This window comes from Crocodylus siamensis, chromosome 7 (assembly GCF_052110815.1).
Source record: "Crocodylus siamensis isolate JL-2025a chromosome 7, ASM5211081v1, whole genome shotgun sequence".
NCBI lineage: Eukaryota > Metazoa > Chordata > Crocodylia > Crocodylidae > Crocodylus > Crocodylus siamensis.
Genome location: NC_143401.1, coordinates 74,471,921 through 74,493,597, shown reverse-complemented (window position 1 = coordinate 74,493,597; position 21,677 = coordinate 74,471,921). Strand labels below are relative to the sequence as shown.

At 47.4% G+C, this 21,677-nt stretch overlaps 1 long non-coding RNA gene across 1 annotated transcript in view; it reads left to right on the top strand.

Annotated features, from left to right (window-relative positions):
* The window catches only part of LOC149859977 (uncharacterized), a 211,478-nt gene extending 191,150 nt beyond the window's left edge, over positions 1-20,328 (top strand). The window contains exon 3 of the long non-coding RNA XR_016443655.1: positions 20,254-20,328. This is a non-coding gene — a long non-coding RNA (uncharacterized LOC149859977). The remainder of the gene's footprint in view (positions 1-20,253) is intronic.
* The last annotated feature ends 1,349 nt before the right edge of the window (positions 20,329-21,677 follow it).

The following is a 21,677-nucleotide window of genomic DNA, read 5'->3' as shown; positions in this document are numbered from 1 at the left end:
TAACTGAGCAGCCACTGCAGCTCAGATTCAGTATTTAAATTCACATTTTAGATTAACTGATAAGTGGTATCCTTAATCCATGGAAGCACACGCTTCACGTTATGCCTTCCAATAGGAGCAAGAACAGAAATCCAGCTTCAGAGACTGTCTTTTAGCCTCTGTTAGTTGATCCCAAGACAATTGTGTTCTAACTCTCCTTAGTAATAGCATTTGAGGATATTAAAGTCTATTTATATTACAGTAGGCACTGCAGAGCCCAAATATTCTGGGGTGCTTTTGTGCCAGGGGATTTCATTAAACATTTGAATGTTATAGGGCTTATCTTAACCTTTTCTGTTTGTTATATTGGCTTCAACATCTCTCAAGAAGAGTTCTAATGATGATCTGTAAATGTCAAGAAACAGCTTAGCTCCTGATAACTGGATTTTGGAAGAACAATACTTATAAACTGAAGGAAGGAAACAAGGTTTTTGATAATTCAGAACTTCAAAATCATCTCAAATTCAGTTCTTAAACCTGAACATCTAAAATCTATTGAACATGTTTGGAGTGCTGTCCTGGAGCTAGGAAAGTCCAGATGCTCACCCTAGCTGCACGGCTGGGAAAATTCAAATGTTCACCCCTCTCCAGTCCACATGCTCATCTCAGGGCTGCACTTGTTCTACTCCCCTCCCACCCTACTTTGACTGGGTTATTTTCAGCCTGCTGACCCTCCCTCCTCCTCCTCCTCCCACCCCGCATGGATAACCCCTCCTTGGATTCACCAGCTCTCCCAATCCTGCCAACCTCCCCCTCCTCTGTGCCAAACACATTGGTGAAACAGAAATAGCTACTGAGATATAATGGAGCACATTCCTTCTTGGCCACCTCCTTTCTACTTTTCTGTGTGTGAGGTTTATCTCCTTATATGAACATTTTTTCCAGCCTGCCTGCCTTTCTAGTGGAAACTGGAAATACATTTTTTGAAAAAGACAATTCACAAGCCTCACAATTGCCTGCTGCTAATCCTTCCTCTCTTCTTGCTGTGAAGTAACAACTCCTCAGTTTGCCTTCAGTGTTTTTTTTTCTTTCTTATTAGTGAGGAAATAACAGATCCTCAGAGTTCTTAAATGAGACAGTATTATTATTAACATCAAAGCTGACTCCTTTTTGCACATCTAGAATCCATGTACTGTACTTTTACATCAGGGCAATTTTAATAAGTAAACCAATTCTCAACATTACTTTTATCATGGTTAATTTGAACTTTAACTTTTTTCATTTAAGAATTGATCATTACTTTCAAAGCATGTCCCTTACAGTGAATAATAATTATATCTATACAGGATATATGAGGATCCTGACAGGGTTTCAAGACTCTTTTTTTTTTTTTCAATTTCACAAACTTAATTAAGACCAGATTTAAAGATACCAGGAATGCTATTTCTTGAACAATGATATAATATTGATGACACTTCTCAGCACAAGAGATAAACCGATTGAAGGGAGAAAGCTTGTGGGTAAGCAGAAAGAAAGTTGAGCAGATTTAATCACAGTTTTAAAAAAGGGAGAAATTAAAAGGATTGTAATCTAACAGCAGTGAAATAGTCAGAATGATTGGTTTCCTTTTGTGTGGCTAAAAACTGCAGTAAAACTGGAAATATAGCAGAGATTAATGATTGTTCAATGCCAGCTTTCCTGTGAAAGTGAATGATTCCTTGGATGAACAGACAGATGAAAGTTTCATCTAAAGAGAGATTTCTTGAAAGAAAATAATGATAGCTATACAAGGGAAAACTCATTCAGACCTTACAACCAAAGCTAATAACTTTGTGAAAACGATATTAGCATTGTTAGCAGTACTGCCATATCATCACTAGTTTTGGTTCAGGCTGCACAAGTCTGCTTTTGACTTGGATATTTGCTCAGTGGCTGCAGCTTGTGCTACTGTGACTGTTGTTCTCAGTACCCAAACTTACCTAGGTAAGTTGAGTATATGTGTGTTGCAGTCACACTGCTGATTGTAATATATTATTGTTATTATTTAAATTTATATCCATATCCAGAAAGGCCCAATTGATACAGCTATAACCATAAAGTAGTAGAACAATGGCTTTAGAATATGGGCACACACTGCATTTAGATTGACTTAACTAGGGTTAGGCTGATCAAAATGCATATCTCTGTAGATATTTTGGGGGTTTAAATTGGGCCAAAAATGGCAGGCCTGATTCAGGAATGAGTTAAACATGATCCAGTGAACATGTGCAGATGTTTGGAGCACAGCCCCAGACCGGGAAAGCCCAGCCACTCACCCCAGCCCTGGGGGCACTGGGGTTCTATTTTTCCTACCCCCTCCCCAACCTTGACTGGGCTATTTTTACCTCCCTAACCCTCCCACCTCTGGGTGGAAGACCTGCTTTGGATCTGCCAACCCTCCCTGAACACCCACTACCCTGCCTCCCAAACCCCTCCTCCCCTCCTCTTACCTTGAGTTACTTCCACTGGATTTCCTGCACTGGCAGGCACCTGTACATGCTTCTCCCAGTCTACGAGACCCTGCCTGCGACCCCCGCAGCCATAGCCAGCCCCAGCCGTAGCCAGCCTACCAGAGGCATGACATGGATGGGCACGCGCCGCACCCCGAGGGTCCTCGGGCTCTGCGGCCCCTCCACTGGGCACTTCAGAGACGGCCACCCAGACGGAGCCCATGGTTCCGGGCTCCATGCAGACGGAGCCCCTGGCTCTTGGCTGCGGGGGCTGCCTGTCCCTTTTTCAGGCTCTGGGGCCCAGGAGCATGGCCCCCTCCCCTTGCGGGGTCTGCTCCCTACTGGGGTCTCTGGCGCGCCAGGTGGAGGAGCTCCAGGCCACAGTCCAGAGACTGCGTGCCATTAGGGACTGTGAGCAGGAGATAGACTCCTACTGCCAGGCCCTTCTCCCCCGGGAGCCACAGGGGAGACCTCCGTCTCCCTCCGCGACTAAGGAGGACTCTGGGACCTCCCACTCTGCCCAGTCAGGGGCATGGACCAAGGTGGTCAAGGGCCCCAAGGCCCGCCGCACCAAGGCTGCTGCCCCGCCGGAGCTTAGCAACAGGTTCACACCTCCTGCAGCCCCAGCAGAGCCTGCATGCAGTTGACAGCTCCCGCAGGCAACCCAGGCTCGACCGCAGCTACTGGCCCCGCTCTCCCCAAGACAAAGCGTAAGGTGTTTGTTGTGGGAGACTCCATCCTGCGGGGCACTGAGGGGGCAATCTGCCGCCCCAGCCCCTTAGCCCGGGAAGTCTGCTGCTTCCCGGGGGCCCGCATCTGAGACATTGCGGAGAGGATCCCGCAGCTCCTCCGGCCCACAGACCACTACCCCATGCTCCTTATTCATGTGGGCACCAATGACACGGCTCGGAGCACCCCCAGCCAGGTCATGAGGCACTACAGGGAGTTGGGAGCGGGGCTTAGGGGTCTGGGAGCTCAGGTGGTGTTTTCCTCAATCCTCCCAGTCTCGGGCTATGGGCTGAGGAGGGAGAGGAGGATCCACGCGGTGAACCAAAGACTGCGGCGCTGGTGTTATCAGGAAGGCTTTGGCTTCCATGACCACAGCCCGCTCTTTGGAGAGAGAGGCAGCGAGCTGCTGGGAAGAGATGGCCTCCACCTCTCTCCCCTGGGGAGGAGGCTCTTCTCAGCCAGGCTGGCTGACCTGCTCCACCGGGCTTTAAACTAAGCCCGCTGGCGGATGGGGGGACTACTGCCACTGCTGGCCCGCTGAACGGCCCCTTGCAAAGCCAGCGGACCAAGGCACTTAAGGGGGCACTTAAGGGAGCTCACCCCTGCCCCAGCCCTGGCACAATCTGTGGGAAAGGCAAGAGCCCCCAAGGGCACACTTGCCTGCCTGTACACTAATGCCAGGAGCCTGGGCAACAAGCAGGACGAGCTCGTCCTCCTGCTCAGTGCAAAGAAATATGATGTCATTGGGATAACGGAGACCTGGTGGGACTCCACCCATGACTGGACCACGGGTATAGAGGGCTATACCCTGTACAGGAGGGATCGTGTTGACAAAAGGGGCAGGGGTGTAGCTCTCTATGTGAAGGAAAGCTACATGTCCCTGCAAGCTGATGTTGGTGACCGGCATGGACAGCTAGAGACCCTCTGGGTAAAAATTCGTGGGGAATTCGGCACAGGGGACACAACAGTGGGAGTCTACTACAGACCTCCCACTCAAAGTCCCGAGCTTGACCAGGAGTTTGCCCGGGAACTGACTAAGGCCGCTTGCTCCAGGACCTTGGTTGTCATGGGTGACTTCAATTACCCGGACATCTCCTGGGAAGATCACTCAGCTAAATCTGAGCGGGCGCAAAGCTTTCTCTCATGCGTGGATGACCTCTACCTGACCCAAGAGGTCTATGGGCCAACGAGAGGCAAAGCGCTGCTTGACCTGGTACTGGCTACGGGGGATGACCTAATCAGCGACCTAGTGATCGATGGGAAGTTGCGTGACAGCGACCATGAGCTGATCACCTTTACCATCCGCCGTAAAGCTGGCAAGTCAGTCAGCAACACAGAAGTCCTTGACTTCAGAAAAGCCGACTTTGACAAGCTCAAGACGCTAGTCGGTCAGGCCCTCAGGGACCATGACCCCAGGGAGATGGGAGTTCAAGAAAAGTGGTTGCTTCTCAAGGAAGCGATCCTCAGTGCACAAGCTAAATCTATTCCAACACGGAGGAAAGGCAGCAAGAAGGCACAGCAGCCCCCCTGGCTCTCCAGAGACTTAGCGGACCTACTGTGGCTAAAAAGGAAAGCCTACAAAGGATGGAGGATGGGATTCACCTCCAAGGAGGATTACTCGGTGCTGGTCCGGTCCTGCAGGGAGCAAACCAGGAAAGCCAAGGCTGCAACTGAACTCCAACTAGCTTCAGGCATCAAGGACAACAAAAAGTCCTTTTTCAGATATGTGGGGAGCCGGAGGAAAAGCAAGGGCAATGTTGGACCCCTGCTAAACCAGATGGGGCAACTGACAACTGACGCCCAGGAAAAAGCCAACCTATTAAATAGGTACTTTGCGTCAGTCTTTCATCAGTCACATAGGATGCCCATGCCTGCTATGGGACAGGGAAATCTGGGTGATGGGGATCCCCTACCCTCCATCAATGCTGACCTCGTGAAGGAACACCTTGAGAAGCTGGATACCTTCAAGTCAGCTGGCCCTGACAACCTGCACCCCAGGTGCAGCTTCATAGCCCAGCCCCTGGCACAGGGCTTTGAAAACTCCTGGTGCTCTGGTGTAGTGCCCGAAGACTGGAAGAAGGCCAATGTGGTGCCGATCTTCAAGAAAGGGAGGAGAGTGGATCCGGCTAACAACAGGCCCATTAGCCTGACTTCTATCTTGAGGAAGATCTTAGAAAAGTTTATTAAGGAGGCCATCCTTGAGGGACTGGCCCAGGCTAACATTCTAAGGGATAGCCAGCACGGGTTTGTTGCGGGTAGGTCTTGTTTGACCAATCTCATTTCCTTCTATGACCAGGTGACCTATCACCTGGACAAGGGAGAAGAGATTGATGTCATATATCTTGACTTCAAAAAAGCTTTTGATCTGGTATCCCATGATCACCTCTTGGCCAAACTGCCCAGTTGTGGCCTTGGCTCCACCACGATCTGCTGGCTGGGAAATTGGCTTCGTGGTCGGACCCAGAGGGTTATGATTGATGGCAGTCAATCATCATGGTGCCCTGTAACCAGTGGGGTCCCTCAAGGCTCTGTCCTGGGACCCATACTGTTCAACATCTTCATTAATGATGTGGACATTGGAGTTAGGAGTGGACTGGCCAAGTTCGCCGATGACACCAAACTTTGGGGCAAAGCATCCACGCCAGAAGATAGGCGGGTGATCCAGGCTGACCTGGACAAGCTCAGCAAATGGGCAGACGAGAACCTGATGGTGTTTAACACCGAAAAATGCAAGGTTCTCCACCTTGGGAGGAAAAACCTGCAGCACCCTTATAGGCTCGGCAGTGCTACGTTGGATAGCACTACAGAAGAAAAAGACTTGGGGGTCATCATTGACCACAAGATGAACATGAGCCTCCAATGCGATGCTGTGGCTAGTAAAGCCACCAAAATGCTGGCGTGCATCCATAGATGCTTCTCGAGCAAATCCCGGGACGTCATTCTCCCCTTGTACTCGGCCTTGGTGAGGCCGCAGCTGGAGTACTGCGTCCAGTTTTGGGCTCCACAATTCAAAAAGGATGTGAAGAAGCTTGAGAGAGACCAGAGGAGAGCCACGCGCATGATCAGAGGTCAGGAAAACAGATCTTACGATGACAGGCTGAGAGCCACGGGACTCTTTAGCCTGGAAAAGCGCAGGCTCAGGGGTGATCTGATGGCCACCTATAAGTTTATCAGGGGTGACCACCAGGATCTGGGGGAACATCTGTTCACCAGAGCACCCCAAGGGATGACGAGGTCGAACGGTCACAAACTCCTGCAAGACCGTTTCAGGCTGGACATAAGGAAGAATTTCTTTACTGTCCGAGCCCCCAAGGTCTGGAACAGTCTGCCAGCGGAGGTGATTCAAGCACCTACATTGAACACCTTCAAGAGTAAATTGGATGCTTATCTTGCTGGGATCCTATGACCCCAGCTGACTTCCTGCCCTTTGGGCAGGGGGCTGGACTCGATGATCTCCCGAGGTCCCTTCCAGCCCTAATGTCTATGAAATCTATGAAATCTATGATCATGCAGTTTAAAGTAAGCCATGTGATTGTAGTCTGGATTCAGTAAACTTTAATATACCCCTGTAGGCTCCAGGCACCCTTATTAGACTCAAGGCACCCTATGGAAAATGCCAGCTTTCACTCCTTTTTTACTCCCTTTTTGACTACAGAAAAAATATTACAATAATTGTTCTGTTGCCAAGAACTCAGAAATCTCATAACATGTCAGAATGTCTTTAATGATATAGATTCCTATTTGAAATCTCTGAGTTTCTCTTGTCAATCATATTTGCACACCTAACACAGATGACATTGTGTGGCACCTTGCATCAGCCTTGAAAGGATCTTAAGGCATCTCAGGGTTCTGTGGTACCCTGATTAAAAATTACTGTACTAAGAAGTTCCCACCTGAATTGTTTTACATAATATGGATGGATTACCTTGCTTCTAACTTTACAGTACTGTGCAAATTATTTACAATAGTACTTAGAACCATATGAAACTCACCTAATTTCATGTTTCATTGCAAACTCAAAATTCAGAAAACTTCCATGAAAACATTAAAAAGAAAAAGTAAAGAGCAATTTACATGTGAGCATAAACTATGACATTGGACATGATGATATAAAAAATATATAGTTTTTCAATTCAAGTACCAGAAGATTCAATTAAGTTTCAAGTCTCTTAACCATAAAACAAGTGCAAGGGAAAAAGGACATGATTTATAAAACAAAAGTTTGATATGTCCTCTTCTACAGTGTGGAGAAAAAAACTTACCTGGGTTGGTGGAGAGATGGCAGGACACCACACCAGCAGAGGAACATGGTGGGAGCAAAGCTTCAGCAGCCAAAGATGCTGCGGGTAAAGAACAAAGTGAAAACCCGTGGTGGAGCCGGGAGGAGCTGTAACTGGCTCCCACGTCTGCCTGGACATGCTTTATCAAAGTGTGCCAGGGACGACTGGCCGGGTGGATGCCCAGCACCAGGATAAAAGAGCCGGCAGGAAAGAAGCTGGGGGGAGCAGGAGTGGAAATGGAGGCAGAGGCAGCAGCAGCATCCTCAGCTGGCTCAGAGGAGCCTGGATGCTTAGAGGCTCCCAACATGAGAACATGGTGGCTCCAATGGAAGGGGAGCAGGATGGAAATGTCAGGCCAGGGGTCACTGGCAGAACCAGTGTGGATGGAGGATGGCAGCAGCAACTGGGACATTGGTGGGAGTGATGGGAATGGCACTCTGACAGAGACAACAGGTACTGGACCCAGGGAGGAAATGACATAGCAAGGGGGACTGAAGCCCGGGCAGAGTCAGAAGCCGCATAAGCCAGGAGGAAAAAAGGGGACCATGGGAGACATTTGGTATAAATAATCACCAGTGACCAACTACCGCAGCCCGTAAGGGACCCAGCTTTAGGGAGGGTCAGAACAATCGACCCTGATGGACAGCAGCATGGTTGGCATTAGGTGGTGTGTAGGAGAGGCGGAGTCCTAAGAAGACATATAGTGAGGATGACTGAGGGGAAGTACCTTGGGAGGTGGGACTAGACATCCTCCTCCTGATTGAAATCTATTTACCATCAAAGACATGGCAAGAAATACTCCTGAGGGAGCTGACCCAAGATCACTTCCAATAGCCTGGCTGTGTAGTCCAACAAGTCATGGCAAAATTCAAGAAGAGCTTAAACGTGCAGCACTTGGGAACTAGCACTACAACTTGGTGCATTGGCCAGGAATGGTGACACAAGGGTTACCCTGGAGGCCAATGCGACAATGGAAATGAACCTAAATCCCCAGATTGAGTTGCTAGGGCAAACATTGCACATAGTATCTAAACTGCTGGAAGTCCAACAGCAACAAGCCCTACAGCAGCAAGAGTGGATGCGGCGGAGTTGGACTGCCTTCCGTATGCATTGCATGACACTGGAGGATGACGTAGAGTCCTACATCAAGTCATTTGAAAGGTCAGCAGTTCAGGTAGGGCTGGACAGGCTACAATGGGCCAGACAGCTCGGGTCACTGGTAGTGAGAAAGTTGCAGGCCTCTTACTAGGCCTTGCCATGGGAGGAAGCCTATGATTATGAAAAGGTTAAGGTGGCCATACTACAGCCGTTAGAGCTCACCCCAGACCACTATCTTAGGTTATTTCATGCCCAAAAGAGCAAGGAAGACCACAGGCCTAGAAATCTAATGCAGGTGTTAAAAGATCTTTTGCATAAATGGGTCTGTCTGGGGAAGGTTGACTGAGCAGCCCTGGCAGATCAAATTCTGCTTGAACAGTTCATAAAAGATCTAGATGAGGACACTCAACTATGGGTATGCCAACACTTTCCCCTGGACAGCTACTGAAGCCTTAAAAAAAGCGGAGGCCTTTGCTGCCTCAGAGGGGGAAGCACTCGGGGAGAAGAACTACAGAAGCTTGAGGATTACCCCTAAGAAAAAGGATGAGCCCTGGCAGGGGCCCATATGCCATGTGAAGCAGGGAATCATATGCTATTGGTGGGGCAGGGCTGGACATGTTTCCCTAGAATGCACCCTAGGGGTCACAGAAAGATGGAGACCCCAATGGGGTTGAAGGAATGACACAACGATCTGACTGAGGAAATGGACTACAGTTTTGGATGCAGCAAAGAAGTAGAGGGGTGGGACCGGCCCATGGTGACAGCGTGGGTAGCAGGTAGACCGCTTCAGGCCACCCTGGATGCCAATTGCTCCCAGATGCTAATACGGTCAGGGGCAATTCCTGAGAGCATTATTGGGTGGTGCCCCCTGGTCAGGATGTGTTGTATACATGGTGAGACTGAGTAATATGAAAGGGGCTTTGTGGATGTGAAGATCACCAGTCTCAAGGGCAAATTGTGTATTGGGCTGGCCCCTCAGTTAGATGGTCAGATGATCACAGGGAGGGACTGGCCACTTCTCTATGAAGTATTAGTTGAAGAGTGCATGGAGGAGACAAGATGGGGTGGATAAAACCCCATGGTGGGGAAGGTTGGATAGCAGAGAAGGATTCAGCATCATCCAATGAGGAAGAGTGTCTCAGCCTCAGGATGGGTGCTGAGGGCGCACACTTTCGAATGGCCCAAGAGGGGGGCGATGAGCTACAGAGTATCCGGGAGACAGAGGTTGCTCAGGTGGAAGAGATCATATGACCCAGAATGGATGTAAGTGATGCATATTTCTAGGTACATAGGGGTTTGTTATATCGAGTGAAGAAGTGTCCGGTCCGAGGGGAGTGGACACGGCAGTTAGTAGTCCGTAGAAGGATCTGCCAAAAAAGTATGGGGGCTGGCACATGCAAACCCGATGGGCGGCCATGTCGGAGCAGATAAAATGATGAGCAGAATTGGGCAATGGTTTTTTGGCCTGGGATGAGGGATTATATTACACGGCATTGTGAGGTCTGTCCAGAGGGTCCATGAGAGACGACCCCCACAGGTCCCATTAGCACTGGATGTCATGGGGTTTTTAACAAAGAGTAGTGTTGGCTACCAATATATTTTAGTTATTATTGACTACACGACATGCTACTCAGAAGCAAGACCACTGAGATCAGCAATGGCCCCATGAATTGCAGAAGAATTATTAAGATGGGTGTCCCAAGTGGCAGTCCTGAGGGAGATAATTACAGATCAGGGAACAAATTTTATGTCTGGAGTTATCCTGGCCATGTGTCAGATGTTGAGAATACGACATCTCTGTACCTCAGTGTATCACCTGCAGACTAACAGACTGGTAGAACACCTTAATGCCATGATTAAATGGTAATGTGCCCAGGATGAACCGAGGAGATGGGATTTGATCCTGATACCTTTCCTCTTCTCACTGAGAGACACTGCAGGCATCCATGAGACTGTCTACATTTGAATTAGTGTATGGCCATAAGCCACAAGAACTGTTGCAGGGGGTGAGAGAGGAATGGGAAAGCATGGGACGACCAGAGGTTGGGATACAACACTACCAACAGGAAATGGTAGAGGAGTTGGCGAAAGCTAGACAGCTCACCCAGGAACATTTGGTTGAGGCTCAACAGAAGCAACAGTAAGAGTATGATAAAGGGGCTCACACTAGAGATTTTTGCATCAGAGATAAGGTTCCCACAATGGCAGATAAGTTGTTGATGCGGTGGCAAGGTCTGTTCGAGATTGTGTAGCAAGCAGGGCCAGTGGATTATGAAGTTCACCACCCCGGGTATAGAAAAGAGTGCCTAATTTATCATGTCAACTTGTTGAAGGCATGGTGAGAGTCAGGGGGTTGGCTGCTGAGCCCAGAGGACCCATGGGAGGAACTAGGACCCAAGGTAAGGGAGTTGCCAGGAGGGCAGGAACCAGGTGGCCAACCAGTGTATGGCCCAGAGCTCGATGCCCAACAATGCGACCAGTTGAGAAAATTGGTGGCAAAGTTTGGTGAAGTGTTTGATGAAAAGCCAGGCCGAGCCCAAGGAATACAGCATAAAATTCATACATCAAAGAGAACCATCGTGCAAGAGAGGTGGAGACCCACCCCACATCACTGGTGAGAGACAGTCTGAGGTGAACTATGAAAGATGTTAACCCAAGGAATCATCATGCCCTCATGCAGTCCCTGGTGGAGCCCAATGGTAATAGTGCCAAAGAGTGATGGCACGCTCAGAATATGTATCGATTTTTGGAAGGTTAATAAAGTCGTCTATTTCAATGCCTTCCTAATGCTGCATGTGGAAGAGTTACTAGAGTGGATAGGCCGGGCTCGATACATCTCCACTATCAACATGGCCAAGGGGTATTAGCAGATCCCTGTGGCAGAAAAGGACCGTCCGAAAATAGCCTTTGGCACCCCCTAGGGGTTGTTTGAGTTTATGAGGATGCCTTTTGGCCTCCATTGAGCCACAGCAACCTTTCAATGGCTGATGGATCGCATTCTAGCTCCACATATGATGTACGCAGCTACATATATCGATATGTAGTAATCTATTGGCAGGCATTGGACCAGCACTTATGACACGTAGTGGCAGTACTACAAGAAATATGTCGGGTGGGCATGACCATAAACCTAAAAAAAATGCACCCTAGGGGTACAAGAGATGAATTATTTGGGATTTAGAGTAGGGCAAAGTAGAATACGCCCTTTAGCTAGCAAGATAGACATAATAAAGAACTATGCGCCCCACAAACAAAACAACAGATGTGAGCTTTTTTAGGCTTGGCAAACTATTATAGGCAGTTTATTCCATGTTTCGCAGAAAAGACCATGGCATTAATGAATGCCATAGAGGGAAGATACAGGGCCTGATCAGTTGGATGACTGAGATGAAAAGAGGTTTTGAAAACATCATGAGAAGTTTATGTGGTGAGGTGATCATCAGAACACCTAATTTTTCTAAAACTTTCATCTTCCAGATGGATGCCTCCAAGATGGCTGTAGGTGCTGTGCTTTGCCAGGAGCAAGAGGGCTTAGAATCCCAATCACTTACGCTAGCTAGAAACTAAGTGATGCAGAAACCAGGTATTCTACCATTGAAAGGGGGTGCCTGGCCATAAAGTCGGCAGTGAACTATTTTAGGTATTACCTAATGGGTCGGGAGTTCGATCTAGTCACTGATCATGCCCCTTTACAATGGCTAAATAAATTCAAGCATGACAATGCCCACACACGAATAATGTGGTGGGCATTGTCGTTACAGGCATTTAAGTTTAAAGTGAGATATTGAGCAGCGTCAACTAACAGCGTTGCTGATTTTCTGTCAAGGTTTGGCGAGGGAGAAAGAACAGATGACAAGATGCCCCAAGGCAACTTAAATGGGGAGTGTGTGGAGAAAACTTACCCGAGTTGGCAGAGAGGTGACAGGACACTGCACCAGCAGAGGAGCACAGTGGGAGCAAAGCCACAGCGGCCGAAGCCGGGGCAGGTAAAGATGAAAGTGAAAACCCGTGGTGGAGCTGGAACTGGCTCCCGTGTCTCCTTGGGTGCGTGTAACAGGGGGCCTTCTCAGGGCCAATTTCCCAGTGGCCTGCCCACCTGTTCCTGGGCTAACCGCCTGCCTTCTTTCCTGCCATGCCTTGTTGTTAATTAATTGATGTTGATTAAGCGGGAGGCTGCCCATTTCTTGCCCCGATGCCAGGGGGTGCAGCTCCGTTCCTCCTCTACACGGCAGCCCAAGCCTTGCAAACGGCATCCAGATGTTACCTATATCACCAACCCCATACTGAATCCTACCAGTTGGACCCTACTTAGATCCTTGCATTCAGGCCACCTATTCTGCTTTCATTCCTGGCTGCATAGCTCCCTGAGCTGCTCCCTGTTATGGGTGTGGTCCCCCTGGGACCTTTGGCTACTAGTTCTGGCCCAGCATTGACCAGTCAGGGGATGTTCAGCAGGTTCTTGAGTCTATGGCCTCACGCTCTCTTTGGGGTCCACCTGGTTGTGGGAGCTGGGGTTAAGGTGCACTGACCCACCTTTCACTAGGGTGATAACTGGCCTGGCATTTTCTGGGGGCTCCTGTGCCACTGAGAGACCCACCAGGCCACCCACTCTTGGTAGGGTGTAGTTTTAGGTCATACCTAGGACCAGGAGCCTCCTGACCATCCCCTACAGCTCCTCCTTTATCTCCAGATGAAAGCAGTAGCCCTGCAGCCAGGCAATGTTGTTGCCTGGCCTCCCAGCAGCAAAATGCCCTGTTTATATGGGCATCCCTGAATCTAAGATGGCTGCCCTAATCAGGCACCTGCTGGCTTCTGGCCCTTAAAGTGGCAGGCACAAACAGTGCCCTGCCACAGCACACTTTATAAAAGCGTGCCAGGGACAATTGGCCAGGCAGACACCCGGGACCAGGATAAAAGACCTGGCAGGAAAGAAACTGCGGGGAGCAGGAGCAAAGGTAGAGGTGGAGGCGGAGGCAGTGCCAGCAGCATCCTCGGCTGGCTCAGAGGAGCTTGGAGGCTTAGAGGCTTCCAACATGAGAACATGGTGGCTCCCGTGGAAGGGGAGCAGGATGGAAATGTCAGGCCAACGAGTATCCCAGGGGTTGCTAGTACAACTAGTGTGGATGGAGGATGGCAGCAGCAACCGGGACATTGGCAGGAGCAATGGGAATGGCACTCTGACAGGGACAGCAGACAACAGGTACTGGACCTGGGGAGGAAATGATGCGGCAAGGGGGAACGAAGCCTGCCCCTGACCCTCCCTCACTGTGGAGGGCATTGATCTGCCCCCCTCACACCCTTTCCTTCCATGCCTCCCCTTCCAGTGTACCAGCTAGAGGCAACTCTCCATGCTGCCAGGTCTGCTCCATGCTGCTCTGAGGCTGTGTGCAGCACAGACATCTATTGGCCAAATTATTAGCCTCATCAGGTTGATATCTGATATAGACAATTTTCTTTATATCAGTACCGTTCCAAATCAGACCAGTGTATCGTTGCTCGTCTAACTGGTACAGCCTGGGGAATGATTCGCTAAGCAGCAGCTTGGCAGAAAAGGACCCAGGAGTTATCGTGGACAGTAAGCTGAATATGAACCAAGAGTGTGCCCTTGTTGTGAAGAACGGTATGCTGAGCTGCATTAGTACTGTTGCCAGAAGATCAAGAGAAGTGATTCTTTTCCTTCTAATCAGCATTTGTGAGGCCACACCTAGAATACTGTGTGTAGTTTTGCCTCCTCCCTCCCCCCCAATACAGAAAGAATGTAGACAAATTGGAGAGAGTCCAGTGAAGGGTAATGGCAATTGTTAGGGGGATTGGTCACGTGACTTATGATGAGACACTAAGGGACCTAGGCTTATTTAGTCTGGAGAAGAGAAGACTGAGGGGGAATTTAATAGCAACCTTCAACTACCTGAAGGACAGTTCCAATGTGGATAGAGCTAGACTGTTCTCTGGTGGCAGATGACAGAATAAGAAGCCATGGTCTCAAGTTGCAGCACGGACAATTTAGATTAGCTATTAGGATGAACATTCTCACTAGGAAGATACTGAAGCACTGGAACAGGTTACTCAGAGAGGTGATGCAGTCTCTATCATTGGACATTTTTAAGACCTGGATAGACAAAGCCTTGGGTGGGATGATATAGTGAGTGGTGGTCCTGCTACAACTAGGGGGTTGGACTAGATGACCTCCTGAAGTCTTTTCCATCCCTAATTTTATATGAGTCTATAATTCTATAATATAAATTCTGCATAAGGCACATCAGGTATGTGCTCAAACTAATGCTATAATGAGAAAACAGTAGAAGAATCCATGCTTGCAGCTTGGATAAAATAGGAACTAAGCATTCAGGCATTTCATTACAAATGTAGTGTAGGAAAATAGAATAAATAAGTCAGGGGTTTGTGGTAGCTCATTTATTTCATGATTTTTCAACCTTATCAGCATGTGATTCATTATATTAATATTCAGATTATGATGATATTGCAGATTGTCATATCCTTCATAAAAAAAGACTATGAAGACTCATTTATTCAGTGCATAATAACCATTAACTCACTGACATTCCAAGGCTATATTCTGAATGGAATTGTAGTTTACTTCTGAATCCTCTGTAAGCAAGTATTCACAGACAGTTCTCCTGTTTGAAGTTAATTTATGAAAACATAATGTTCTCTTTTTGGCTAGGTATAGCCATTCAAAAAGCCTGAGGCTGATTCAAACTAACTTGTGTGGGTTTCTCTGAGTGGATTACATTAGTTTGGGAACACAAGTTTGATCTTTCATAGGGGGCGGGCACAAAGGATGCCTGCACTGGCAAAGACCAGCAGCTTGGAGGCATGCCTGCATGCCTGTCAGAATGCTGGAGACTGCTAAGGGCAACTGAATGTAGCCGAGCAATGGATTGAATCCCTGATTGGATGCCGAGCAATGGATTGGATCCCTGATTGGATGCCTGGCATATGCCTCCAACCCCCTATGGTCAGCCCCAAAGTTCAGGGGAGCCAGCAAATAATCTCTCTCCAGCCCCACCCCTAGGCCAGTGGCTGGCTACCCATACTAGTGAGGGGAGAAGCAGAGATCCTCACCCCCACCCCAGCATGGCTGGGGGGGGGGGGCACACGGCATTGTATCTCCACCACTGCCCAGCTGACCAGCACAGCTCCTCTCCCCAATCCCATGCCTGCTGACAGCTGTCAGCACCTGCAGGGGGGGACGAGGAGAAGCAGAGGCCTTCACTGTACAGCCCCCCCAAGCTATCCTAGCTGGGTGTGTGGGGGCTGGGTCCACATGGCAGGGTCCTCCACTTGCCTGCCTACCCCTCCTCCCACCAGTGCTGGTAGCTGGCCAGGCCGAGAAGAGGAGCCATGCTGGTCAGCTTTACTGGGTAGCAGGGGAGGGGGGAACCCCCAGCTATGCTGGCTCAGGGAGGGTGCTTGGGTGGGGGCAGGGGCCTTCACTTCCCCTCCTGCCCCCCTCTCCCCACTAGTAGTTGATTAATACTTTTTTGTTTGAATTCCTACATTCCTGGGTTTATGTGGCTTTTCTGAATGTTTAGGAGATTTGACAGTCATCAAATAAAATAGCATAAGATAGAACAAACTGGACTGAAACATTGTCTTTCCAGTTCACTGCCTGTGCCAATGTCATTAGCTTTAAACTTCAGGATATGGAAGCCTATCCCTTTCCCTTTCGTTTTCCTTCCTTATCTTCCCTGCCCCACCCCCCGCTCCCTGAACTCTTTTTTACAATGATGTTTAGCTACAGTGGGTAGAAATCCTTCCTCATTTTCAGGTTGATAATATGAGATTCCAAAGCCCAAGATTTTATCATTTTATTTCAGACTGTGTATCTCCAATCATTAGTTACGTAACAGGCTTGCAAGGCAGCAAGAGGAGTAAAGTCCCCCTTTCCTGAGGGGAGGAGGAGAGGAGATCCACCCCCCCCGCCCCCGGTGGACTTGATTGAAGACTGCAACACTCAGGTCTGGAAGACTTCAGGGGCAGAGCCCTGCAGCATATAAAAGGAGCTGTGTGCATAGCATGAGGGGAACACATCCGGGAGAGAGAAGAGAGGAGAGTGGGGCTTAGAAGAGCTGAGGAGAGCTGCTCAGCAGAGTGAAGCAGTAGTCCAGAAGCACCCCTGAAGACTTCCATCAGTGGGGAACAGCAGACAGCTCCAGCAGCTAGGCGCTCGGCGTGCAGCATGGAGCACAGTATCCAGACCCTGGGAGCTGCATGAGGCAGATCAGGTCTGCAACCTTTGGTGTGCAGCCAGAGACATGGTGCATAGGACGGTGAATGGAGTAGGACCTTTGGATCGCTTGGGTGGCTCAGGCGCTCAACGCCTGAAATGAGGCTGGGAGCTCGGTGCAGAAGGTGCTGTACAGAGGGTCCCAGAGTGGACCAAGCCTGGTGCTACATTAGGCAGCCCAGGCCTCTGGTCCATAGCAAAAGGTTGAGTCCAGAAAGCCAGGTGGTGATTGGGCTACTGAGCTGCCGACAGGGCCACCTTAGAAGCCCTGCATAGCAGAACCCTGTTCCAGGGGACAGCAACCCCACCCCTGAAGCCCACTGCAGGTGAGAGAGCAGCCTGGTGCAGAGGACAAGGACCACCCTCCAGACCTGGGAGCCATGAGTTTCAGGGAAAAGTGGATTTCCACAGGGAAGGGGAGTCCCCACTCTGTTTAGTTAAGGGCTCCTGAAAGGGAAGGTCCCAGTGAGAGGCCCCCCCTAAAGTTACCAGCTTCTTTGTAGGGCACTGGGGCTTCTCCTCAGGATTGAGTTTATCTTTGGGGTTTATCTGTTTCAGATCAGATACTTACATGTGATTTACCTGTATCTGGAGCACTGGTATAAGGTTTTATGTCATTTACCCAGAGGGTATTGTTTATGTTACTGCTTTAGATATTTTATAAATATATATATCTATATTGTACATGTGTTTATATGCATGTTACTTTCCCTTGTGATAAGTTAATGTAAACTTAATGTAGTTAAGTCCTGTGACTGTCCTGGCCTGGTTCTATAGGGACGGAAGTTCCCCCACAGCACACCTGCCAGCTAACAATCCTCTTCAATTGGAGAAGGGGGGTATATATCCAAGTTACCTGGGCTACATTTATAATAGTTACAAAATATCCAGGCCTTTTGAGAAATCACGGACCATAATTTGACTTGTGAGCTTCCTATACCAGCAAATATCAGGTTGTGACAATATATTAAGTAAAAAACAAAACAAAACAGTAATTTCTATTATGTGTTCTCAGTTTAATTTTAGTTTATGCACATTTTATTTTCCTTGGAAAGCTGGTCCTTTGTCATGTCATGTACTTAAATACCAGGAAAGACAGATTCATTTTTGCTATACTCTTCATAATCTGGAATACTTTAATTATGACCTCTAACTCTTATTACAAAGCTAATTTTTGCAGTTTCTGTCTACGCAAATGAGTTATTAGTGTAGATATTTAATCTATGGTGGATATTTCAATATCATTATTTCATTTAACTCTTTGACAATGCCATATATAAGACAAGCTGATAGACTGAAAATTTCTCATATACAGATGCAAAAAACTAGTGGCATTTTATGACATGTACTATACATCTTGGTTAACTTAAAGCCATGTCTCTCACTATTTCTGAGCTGTGAAATGACATGGAAAAATATACATGCGATGTGGCTTGGAATTTAAAGAGGCATATTACTGAAAGTTTTCAACGTTTTTCCATGTTGTGTATCCTCTCTGCCTTGATTTGCCCCTGCCCCCCCACCAAGATTTTTACCATTTACAGCATAGAATGGGAAGGCAACAGAAGAAAGTACTAACATTTTCTTAGGACTTTTTTCACCTTGTGGGGACTTCAGGGCATGGACTATGTAAGGCGTGGGCAATAGTTTGGGCCCGAAGGCCACAAAGGGATTTTTGATGAGATGTCGTGGGCCGGGTTAGCAACCCCTCCCCACCAGTGCAACAACTCGCCCAAACTCCCTATGGGGCTGCAGGCAGGCGGGGATCAGTGTTCAGGAGGCTGGGTCACAAGGCTGTGGCAGCTCTGGGCTAGGGCCTGGGGCCCACTCCCTACATGCCTGTTCTGGTATAATTGCAACCAGCTCTGTGTTGCTCTGTTCTCCCTGCCCCACACACCTTCAGTGGTGGCTCCTGCTCCTACCTCTACTGTGCCATGCTGCACCACTCCTGGCGGGCAGGTGGGCAGGCAGCTTTAGCTAGGCAGCTCCTGCTCTCATGTGCAGGGCTCCAGCTTCAGTTCCTGGCCACCTTCCGGTGGAAGAGGTACATGGGCAAGGTCAGGAACAGGAACTGCTGCTAGAGGTGGAGGGAGCAGAGCAGCATGTGGCTGCTGGCACACTGGGAACAGCCCTGCTGGAAGCTATGTGTACTGTCCAGAGCTGCGTTGTGGGTGCCCCACGCTGGCTGCCCCAGTGTGGGTGTGCTGCAGAGGCAGCTGCAGGCTGAATCTGGTCACCTCGGGGGCTAGATCTGGCCCATGGACTGTATTTTGCCCACCTGTGGACTGAGTTTCTGGTGCCCAGAACCTGAATGGTCCTGATGTTGCTGAAAGTCAGGCCTTTCTAAGGCATATCAAACAGTGGCATTTATCAATCTGAACTTGTGAAATCTGAGTGATTCACAATAGTTAGCCTCATCACAGATTCCTGCTTGTTTGCTCAGGACCCCTGGTCTTGTTTAGTTTCTCTGAGTAACCCTTGAAGCTAATCAAGTTGTGCCTTCTGGAGTGGGGTGAGCCCCTTGCACACGAATCCCTAATCTCCTGACCCTGGAGTTTTGGTTCCTGACCTTCCCTGGTTATCTGTGGTCCTCCCTCAGGGAACTACCTTCCAATTCACCTCCTGGGAAAGAGGAGCATAACCTGAAGTGTCAAGAAAAAAATCATAGACAGCTTTGCTACAACAAAGGCAGTCCAGCAGAGAGTCTTTTCTGCTCTCTAAAGGGTTCAGCAGGTCTTTTGTTCCTACTCCAGCCAGCACAGCTCTGAACACTTCAAAATTAGCTCAGCTGTTCTTTCCCCCTGTTTTCAGGCTGACACCCTCCTTTTCAGGCTATTCTCTCCATTGTTTCAGGCTAATCCCTCTCTCTTTTTCAAGGCTTCTGGGGCATTGGGGTGTTGTTGGTCTAGGGATGTTTGTTAAGCATAGGTGAGGTGTCAAGGATCCTATTCAATTCTTTGCTGCTGGAATTCCATCTTGTCTAGTTCAGCACGGAGGTAGCTCTATGTCTTAGTGAAGACCCTATTAACCCTTCTTTCTCATGCACAAGCCAGTCAGGGAACTGGGGGATGCAACATTATTACAGCATGAATGCATTTAGATCAAAAATATTACAACAAAACTACATCCTGTCACAGCTACTTTTAATAATCTTGGTCACTGACTATGGAAACATTTACTATTATGCAATATGGAGTTCCAGGGTTTCCAAGTTTCACTATCTTAGCCAAAAAAGATGGTGTCTTGTACAGGAGCCTGACCTTATTCAGTTAATTTCATCCTCCAGGACACGAATAGCCATGCTCGTGAAATTCCAGGATTATGTTTATGTTGTAGTTATCATTGATTCTTTGACCTTTTTTGTACTCTGTGTCTTGCATGGTGCTTGCTATTAGTAATTGCTATTGTCATCTTTATTCTTACCAAGCTTCATCCTGATTTTTACCAAGAGTTCCAAACTATTTTCTGATTATGTGGGAAATCCAGCCAACTAATCACATGGTAAGTTTAAATTCTCGTAATTAATATCCATAGTCTCAGTAAATGAAATCTGCATTCTTTTCAATGAACACATAAGTAGTGTAAGTTGTTTTTAATCACATTTAAAATGAAACGCTATAAAAGGCTTTAGTGCCTGACCCCAAATTGTCAAAGTTACTAGTGTGTAAAAGTCTTGCTGGAAAAGACCTTTTTTAACTTATGTGCTATTTATTCAATAATAGAGCTGCAGAGATCAACCTAAATTTTGAACTTGCTTGTTACCCCTTAATACACTTGGATTTGTTGATCTGTACAATATTTAAATTGATAATGGGTACATAAGAACTGCTTTCCTTGAAATATCCAGTAATATATTACATTAATTCACATAATATTGTACAATGTTCCTAACACAAGAGGATATTCTTTACTGCAAAGTATCAGAAATTGAGTATGAAATAGATTTATTATTTGTCAATTTGTACAATGACTATTCTAACTATAACTTATGTTCTATTCTTTGAATTTACTTTTAAGGAGAAAATTATAATCATGCAGGAACTGAAACACTTTTTCTCTCAAAAGAAAATGAAATAAAATCTTGACCAAGATTGTGTAAGTGAATAACAGCTTTTATTAACTTCTGAAATACTCAAGAATGTTAGTTTGGAAATATTTTATATGCTTTCTATTTTTAAATTAAGAACTTCACACTACTTTAAAAGGATAACTGTCCTGTGTAAAGCTTAGCTTTCTAGATTGATATAGTGTGTCTTTCTGACTGTATTACAGGGAGCTATGGAACGCAAAGATGAACCTTAATTAATATTCTTTCAATTACAATATATTGCGCCATCATATTATTTTAATTTTCATGAAATAGTGACAATATGTTTAGAAAGCTAATGGTTGGGAAACTGAAAGAGAATCAGTATTTTACCCAATAATGTGATCATTTCCTTCCTTCCTTAAGTGTATTCAAAGCTTTGCTTCTGAAAGTATAGAAATCTTGTTCTAAATTCTGCTACATGTATATCTTGTATAAGAAAGAAGATTGCAGAGAAACTCAATTCACTGAGAAGCTTTGAAGATCAGGTCTAATCCTGTATGTCTGAGTACATGGTAATGATGCATGTATTATCTCATTAACATCTATATCCATGGACCAAACTCTATTCTCACTTAGCTGTTCTCTCAAGTACTTTGATGACAGTTTAAACACAAGTAGAATTTGACTTATAAGGTGTATTCCTACATGCAGGGGTGTGTTTGCCATGGAACAAATGGAACAAATAGCAGTGGCACATATTTGTGCCACTGCTTTGTGCCCCGGGGCACACACCTACATATGCACTCCAGCGTGGGCCAAAT